Source organism: Carya illinoinensis, chromosome 16 (genome assembly GCF_018687715.1).
Source record: "Carya illinoinensis cultivar Pawnee chromosome 16, C.illinoinensisPawnee_v1, whole genome shotgun sequence".
Classification (NCBI taxonomy): Eukaryota; Viridiplantae; Streptophyta; class Magnoliopsida; order Fagales; family Juglandaceae; genus Carya; species Carya illinoinensis.
Genome location: NC_056767.1, coordinates 15,759,022 through 15,767,859, shown reverse-complemented (window position 1 = coordinate 15,767,859; position 8,838 = coordinate 15,759,022). Strand labels below are relative to the sequence as shown.

General features: G+C 39.7%; 1 non-coding gene across 1 annotated transcript; it reads left to right on the top strand.

Annotated features, from left to right (window-relative positions):
• Positions 1-598: 598 nt before the first annotated feature.
• On the top strand, positions 599-706 carry LOC122299971. Its single transcript, XR_006239823.1, has one exon. It is a non-coding gene; the product is annotated as a small nucleolar RNA R71 (small nucleolar RNA).
• Positions 707-8,838: the final 8,132 nt, after the last annotated feature.

Sequence of the window (8,838 nt, the reverse complement as noted above, 5' to 3'; positions counted from 1 at the left end):
ACTCCTAGAAGATGAAGGTGCATGATATGGTGCAGGATATGATCTAGGGGGTTGTGCAGGCGGCTGGTTTTCAGACTTCTAGCTAAAATTGGGGTGATTACGCCACCCAGGATTGTAGGTATCAGAGAAAGGTGCAACAGGCTTCATGTACATACCTAAGGCATTACATTGTTCCTCATACATCCCTCTCATCTCAGCAAATGTGGGACACTCTTGGGCAAGGTGATCTACCCCACCACACACAAAACATCGTCCAAAAGACTCTGCATGATTAGCCATGTGTGTTGGCTTTAAGTCCTTAGTCTTTAACGCCTCTAGCTCCCTAGTGAGCATCTCAACCTTAGCCTTTAGGTTATCTTCTTCTCTGAGATGGTAAATTCCACCACCATTTAGGTTTCCTGCAGGTCGTGACCTATTTGTGCTCTCAGTAGCACTAGGTCCAGTCCAAGTGTGAGCTTTTTCAGCAAGCTCATTGAGGTATTCTATGGCTTCATCAGGATCTTTCTGTAAGAACTCACCATTACACATCATCTCCACAAATTGACGCTCTCTAGGTATAAGTCCCTCATAAAAATAGCTCACTAAGCGCCAATTCTCATACCCATGGTGAGGACACATACTCAATAGCTCCTTAAATCTCTCCCAAGACTGATACAAAGTCTCACTGTCCTTTTGTACAAAGGTGGAGATTTGCCTTTTTAAAGCATTGGTCTTATGTTGGGGAAAGTATTTATTAAAGAAGACCTGAGTCATCTCATTCCATGACCCAATAGATCGTGGTCTCAAAGAGTATAGCCAACTCTTAGCTCTATCCTTCAAAGAGAAAGGAAAGAACTTAAGTCTCACAATGTCATCAGTTGCATTTTGACTATGAAAAGTCGCAACTACTTCCTCAAACTCCCTAATGTGCACATATGGATTTTCATTTTCCAAGCCATGAAAAGTAGGGAGTAACTGTATCATCCCTGTTTTAAAATCCAATTGGCGAATATTAGCTGGAAACATGATGCATGATGGTGTGGCTGTGCGTGTAGGGTGGAGGTAATCCTGAAGGGTCCTAGTGGGTTGCTCTTCATGTTTACTCATTTTCTCAGAATTAGAAGAATTTTCAAACAAATGATCAGAAAAGTTAAACTCACACTCTAACACAGGTCTATGAGCAAACCGACCAAAGGCGTCTCTATACCTGTGCATGCAAAGTAGAGAAAAACCCAACACTAAAAAAAAAACTACAAAAAGACAAAGAAAATAAAAAAAAGATGCAGCAAGCTAAAATAGGGAACGAAGTTACCGCCTTTACAAACTGTTGAAAAGAAAAACTATCTCACAATTCTTCTACCGTCTCCCCGGCAACGGCGCCAAAATTTGATTACGCCCAAAGAATAACGCGGTAGTTGTAGCACAGCTTTGGGGTGTCGATTCCACAGGGAGACAAATTAAAAGAATAGCAAGAGGAACAAAGAAACTAAAGAAAAAATATTAAATAAGTAATAGAGAACAAAGATTAATTTTAAATGTAAATTCAAGTGAAGCAAAGTGATTAACAGAAAAAGTACTCAAATTTAACAAACAGTAGAGCGTCGAGAATCCCTTGCACAAATCTGATATTTTAATTATTCTTAATTCATTGGATAACTCAATTAAGAATTCAATTCCCGCAATTCCCAATCGGAAGGTATAGATTTATAAACCAGACTTAAATCAAATGTAACCCTTTGAAAAAACATTCACCACTTTTAAAAAACGTGAATTACTACCCCTATTGATAAAATCCAATGACGACAATATACTTAGGAAGCGATATTGCAGCAAAAAACTAAATCAATATAGATAAATAATTGATCCAAACATCATCAAAGAACTAATCCATTCAATAGAAAAAGCATGACTGAATCCATAAACACAATAAATTCTATAATTATTCGGAGGAGAAAACATCAACGATGAATTGAGAATGATAAAACAAAAGAGTTTCATTTTGTGATTTTTTTTTCTTTTTCTTTTCTTCCAAATTGCTCTCAAACCCCATGAATGTCCTCCTTTGAATTTGACTGGGCTTGACTTGCTCTTTTATAAACTCTGAAATTAGACATAAAAAAACTGCCTAGGAGTATCCCAACGTAAATAGAAATTCAATTTAAGAATACACATTAATTCCTATAATTTCTATTCAAATTTTAGCATTTTAGTCCAATAATAGGGTATATAGAGTGCACTTTCGCACACACATCAGGCATTATTCAACTACAAGTGATTATTCATCTTTAAACTATGTTCTGAACTTAATTTCCTTTTTTATTCTCTCTCTCCCTTTTTGTATGGGCCTTATTGCTCTTATTGTTTTGTTTGCCATCATTCTTCGAGTGAATTAGAAGATTAGACCTGATCCACCACATTAAAATACAAGGAAAGTCATTCCAACGCCAGAGTCACCGCCAATCGCCACCTAGGTGCACCTCTTTGTTCATTGCAACGAATCAGACTATAGCCTAAGCCGTTTACACCAATTTCTAGACGCAAAATCTCGTCAAATGCATCCCACCTTAACTCCTAGCTCAGTTCCCTAGCATTGGACGAACTGACACGAAGAAACCTGTCTTTTCTATCGTTCTTCCAATTGTAGCCTTAGATGTGTGCCATACGCCCCTTGTTTGGCCTTGGAGAAACTTGGAACCGGTGCAAACGACATTAATCAACTTACAAGCGATTACTTATGTCTAAACCATGTTCCAAGCTGAATTTCCCTTTTAGTTCTTTCTCACCATTTTTATATTGACATTAATACTTTTATTGTTGTTTCCCATCATTCTTAGAGTGAAATAGAAGATTAGACTTAATAAACCACATTTCAATACAAGGAAAGTCGTTCCAATGCCCAAGTCAGCGCCAAACGCCACCTCGGTGCACCTCCTGGTGCATTGCAACTAATCGGACAATACCCTATGCCGTTTACACCATTTCCTCAAGGGAAATCTCAGTAAATGCATCACACCTTAGCCGTCGACACTCAGTTCTGGCATTGGACGAATTGGCTCAAACAAACCCTTCTTTTCCTTCACTCATCCAATTGTAACGCACAGATGCCATACCATCGGTTTCCCTCAAGCCCAAGACGCGCCATACTCCCCTTATCTTGCCTTGGTTAAGCTTGTAACCGGAGTTAAGGTCATTAATCAACTTACAAGTGATTAGTCATCTCTAAACCATGTTTCAAGATTAATTTCCTTTTTAATTCTTTCTCACCGTTTTTATATGGATGTTAATACTTTTTTATAGTTGTTTCCCATCATTCTTAGAGTGGAATAGAAAATTACACTTGATCCACCAGATTTCAATATAAGGAAAGTCACTCCAATGCCAAAGTCACCGTCGATTGCCACCTACGCGCACCTCTATGTGCACTGCAACTAATCGGGCTCTAGCCTATGCAGTTTAGGCCATGTCCTCAAGGGAAATATCATCAAATACATCCCACCTTAACTGTTGTAACTCAGTTCTAGCACATGACGAATTCAAATGAAGAAACCCATTTTTTCTTTCGTTCTTCCAATTGTAGCCCACATATGCCATACCATTGGTTTCCCCCATGCCCAAGATGTGCCATACGCCCCTAATCTAGATTTGGTTAAGCTTGTGACTGGAGTTAAGGGCATTATTCAACTACAAGTGATTATTCATCTTTAAACCATCTTCTGAACTTAATTTCCTTTTTGATTCTTTCTCTCCCTTTTCGTATGGGCCTTATTGCTCTTATTGTTTTGTTTGCCATCATTCTTGGAGTGAATTAGAAGATTAGACCTGATCCATCACATTTCAATACAAGGAAGGTCATTCCAACGCCATAGTCACCGCCAATCGCCACCTAGGTGCACCTCTTTGTGCATTGCAACGAATCGGACTATAGCCTATGCCGTTTACACCAATTTCTGGAGGGAAATCTCGTCAAATGCATCCCACCTTAACTTTCTAGCTTAGTTCTCTAGCATTGGACGAACTGACACGAAGAAACCTGTCTTGTCTATCGTTCTTCCAATTGTAGCCTTAGATGTGTGCCATACGCCCCTTATTTGGCCTTGGTGAAACTTGGAACCGGTGCTTAGGGCATTAATCAACTTACAGGCGATTACTCATGTCTAAACCATGTTTCAAGCTGAATTTCCCTTTTAGTTCTTTCTCACCATTTTTATATGGACATTAATACTTTTATTATTGTTTCCCATCGAATCTTAGAGTGAAATAGAAGATTACACTTGATAAACCACATTTCAATACAAGGAAAGTCGTTCCAATGCCCAAGTCAGCGCCAAACGCCACCTAAGTGCACCTCCATGTGCATTGCAAGTAGTCGGACTGTACCCTATGCCGTTTACACCATTTTCTCATGGGAAATCTCAGCAAATGCATCACACCTTAGCCGTCGAAACTCAGTTCTGGCATTGGATGAATTGGCTCAAACAAACCCTTCTTTTCCTTCACTCATCCAATTGTAACGCACAGATGCCATACCATCGGTTTCCCTCAAGCCCAAGACGCGCCATACTCCCCTTATCTTGCCTTGGTTAAGCTTGTAACCGGAGTTAAGGTCATTAATCAACTTACAAGTGATTAGTCATCTCTAAACCATGTTTCAAGATTAATTTCCTTTTTAATTCTTTCTGACCCTTTTTAAATGGATGTTAATACTTTTTTATAGTTGTTTCCCATTATTCTTAGAGCGGAACAGAAGAGTACACTTGATCCACCACATTTCATTATAAGGAAAGTCACTCCAATGCCAAAGTCACCGTCGATCGCCACCTAGGCTCACCTCTATGTGCTCTGCAACTAATCGGACTCTAGCCTATGCTGTTTACGCCATGTCCTCAAGGGAAATATCATCAAATACATCCCACCTTAACTGTTGTAACTCAGTTCCAGCACATGATGAATTCAAATGAAGAAACCCGTCTTTTCTTTCGTTCCTCCAATTGTAGCCCACATATGCCATACCATTGGTTTCCCCCAAGCCCAAGATGTGCCATACGCCCCTAGTCTAGATTTGGTTAAGCTTGTGACTGGAGTTAAGGGCATTATTCCACCACAAGTGATTATTCATCTTTAAACCATCTTCTGAACTTAATTTCCTTTTTGATTCTTTCTCTCCCTTTTTGTATGGGCCTAATGATGTGAACCCCAATAGACTTGCTTTGAGACCCAACAACAATACTGGAAAAACAACCCCAAGAAAGCCAAACTCAGGTATATGGATGGAGAATCTAGACCCGATGAGAACTTGTTCAAAGAACCTAGATTATACCAAAATCTAGACCCATTGAAGCACCCGTCTCAAGAACCTAGACTACAAAGGAAGAACGCCACAAAGGTTTTGATTTACCCTTGATAAGTTCAGAAGTTCAAGAAGAACAAGAGGACATAACTCAACTCTCCATGACAATTCCATATATTCTCTCAAATGAGGTTACAATTGATTTAAATAGACAATCCCCAAAAACCCTAAGTAAACAATGTCTCGGGTACTGTAGCATGAACAGTGCCATACGCCGCGCTACAGTAACTTCTGAAACCCTAGTAAGACATAAAATTATAACTTTCCAAATAAACCCTTGGCCAAAATACAAGGCCTTCCCCAAACCCTAGTTCATTAGAAATAAGACGTGTGGGCTGGACATCCCCCAAGCCCAATTATTCTTGATTAATTCATTTGACTAATAAAATAAGCCCTTTTAATGAAATCAATAAGTCCATGGCGTTCAATAACAATAAGCCCAAGTCGTGTCTTGCATAGCTTGGATCAAGTGGATCAAAACTGGTTCTCCTTCTTTCAAGCCCATCATGAGTGTTGGGCACTTGCTAGCTTGATCCCAATTAGATTGCACCAATTCTTGTATTGCTCCCTTGATCTTCGTGGCTCTTAATTTTGTAATTGATCCTTAAGACTTGGTCCGCCTTAGGGCCCGTCACCTTATTGCTCTTATTGTTTTGTTCGCCATCATTCTTGGAGTGAATTAGAAGATTAGACCTAATCCAGCACATTTCAATACAAGGAAAGTTATTCCAACGCCAGAGTCACCGCCAATCGCCACCTAGGTGCACCTCTTTGTGCATTGCAACGAATCGGACTATAGCCTATGCCGTTTACACCAATTTCTGGAGGGAAATCTCATCAAATGCATCCCACCTTAACTATCTAGCTCAGTTCTCAAGCATTGGACGAACTGACACGAAGAAACCTGTCTTTTCTATCGTTCTTCCAATTGTAGCCTTAGATGTGTGCCATACGCCCCTTATTTGGCCTTGGTGAAACTTGGAACCGGTGCTTAGGGCATTAATCAACTTACAAGCGATTACTCATGTCTAAACCATGTTTCAAGCTGAATTTCCCTTTTAGTCCTTTCTCACCATTTTCATATGGACATTAATACTTTTATTGTTGTTTCCCATCATTCTTAGAGTGAAATAGAAGATTAGACTTGATAAACCACATTTCAATACAAGGAAAGTCGTTCCAATGCCCAAGTCAGCGCCAAACGCCAGCTAGGTGCATCTCCATGTGCATTGCAACTAATCAGACTTTACCCTATGCCGTTTATACCATTTTCTCCAGGGAAATCTCAATAAATGCATCACACCTTAGCCAATGAAACTCAGTTCTGGCATTGGACGAATTGACTCAAACAAACCCTTCTTTTCCTTCATTCATCCAATTGTAACGCACAGATGCCATACCATCTGATGGGAACCAAGGCAGGCCTACTCTTAAAGATTCTTTGCAAGTTCCAGATGGGCCAATTACAAGATCGAGAGTAAAGAAGATCAAGGAAGCAATGCAAGGATTAGTACAAACCACTTGGGAAGAAGTAAGCAAGAGCCCAACACTCAAGATGGACTTGAAAGAAGAAGAACCAGCTTTGATCCACTTGATCCAAGTTGTGGAAGACTTGACTTAGAAATATGGCCTTTAAATATTAAGGTTTTCAATTTGTTTAAAGGATTTTTATTATTAGTTTTGAATAAGTGGGCTTGAGGATGTTTAACCCACATATGTCTTACTTATTTGAACTAGGGTTTAGAAGTACTGTAGCATGACACTGTTCACGCTATAGTACCTGTGGCTACTGTACCCGTGGCTACTGTTCACTAAGGGCATTTTTGAGAGAAAGGGTCTCAAATTTTAGTCTAGGGTTTTATCATGTTTCGGGGAGGGTATTTAAAGGATGTAACCAGCCATTGGAAGGTAAGACATTTTTTTATTGAATTTTCATTGTGAGTGAGTTTTCTCCTCTTGTTCTTAATTGAACTCTTGAACTTATCAAAGGTAAATCACAACCTTTGTGGCGTTCCTCCTTGTAATTTAGGTTCTTGAGACGAGATTTCATTGGGTCTAGATTTTAATATAATCTAGGTTATTGAAACGAGATCTCAACGGGTCTAAATTCTCCATCCATAGACTTGAGTTTCGCGTTCTTGGGTTTGTTTTTCCAATATTGTTGTTGGGTCTCAAAGCGAGTCGATTGGGGTTCACATCACCATCGGTTTCCCTCAAGCTGAAGACGCGCTATACTCCCCTTATCTTGCCTTGGTTAAGCTTGTAACCTGAGTTAAGGTCATTAATTAACTTACAAGTGATTAGTCATCTTTAAACCATGTTTCAAGATTAATTTCCTTTTTAATTCTTTCTCACCGTTTTGATATGGATGTTAATACTTTTTTATAGTTATTTCCCATCATTCTTAGAGCGGAATAGAAGATTACACTTGATCCACCACATTTCAATATAAGGAAACTCACTCCAATGCCAAAGTCACCGTCGATCGCCACCTAGGCGCACCACAATGTGCATTGCAACTAATCGGACTGTACCCTATGCCGTTTACGCCATGTCCTCAAGGGAAATATCATCAAATACATCCCACCTTAACTGTTGTAATTGAGTTCCAGCACAGGACGAATTCAAACAAAGAAAGCCGTCTTTTCTTTCATTCTTCCAATTGTAGCCTACATATGCCATACCATTCGTTTCCCTCAAGGCCAAGATGTGCCATATGCCCCTAATCTAGATTGGGTTAAGTTTGTGACTGGAGTGAAGGGCATTATTCAACTACAAGTGATTATTCATCTTTAAACCATCTTCTGAACTTAATTTCCTTTTTGATTCTTTCTCTCCCTTTTCGTATGGGCCTTATTGCTCTTATTGTTTGTTTGCCATCATTCTTGGAGTGAATTAGAAGATTAGACCGGATCCACCACATTTCAATACAAGGAAGGTCATTCCAACGCCAGAGTCACCGCCAATCGCCACCTAGGTGCACCTCTTTGTGCATTGCAACGAATCGGACTATAGCCTATGCCGTTTACACCAATTTCTGGAGGGAAATCTCGTAAATGCATCCCACCTTAACCGTCTAGCTCGGTTCTCTAGCATTGGACGAACTAACACGAAGAAACCTGTCTTTTCTATCGTTCTTCCAATTGTAGCCTTAGATGTGTGCCATACGCCCCTTATTTGGCCTTGGTGAAACTTGGAACCGGTGCTTAGGGCATTAATCAACTTACAAGCGATTACTCATGTCTCAACCATGTCTCAAGCTGAATTTCCCTTTTAGTTCTTTCTCACCATTTTTATATGGACATTAATACTTTTATTGTTGTTTCCCATCATTCTTAGAGTGAAATAGAAGATTAGACTTGATAAACCACATTTCAATACAAGGAAAGTTGTTCCAATGCCCAAGTCAGCGCCAAGCGCCACCTAAGTGCACCTCCATGTGCATTGGAACTAATCGGACTGTACCCTATGCCGTTTACACCATTTTCTCATGGGAAATCTCAGTAAATGCA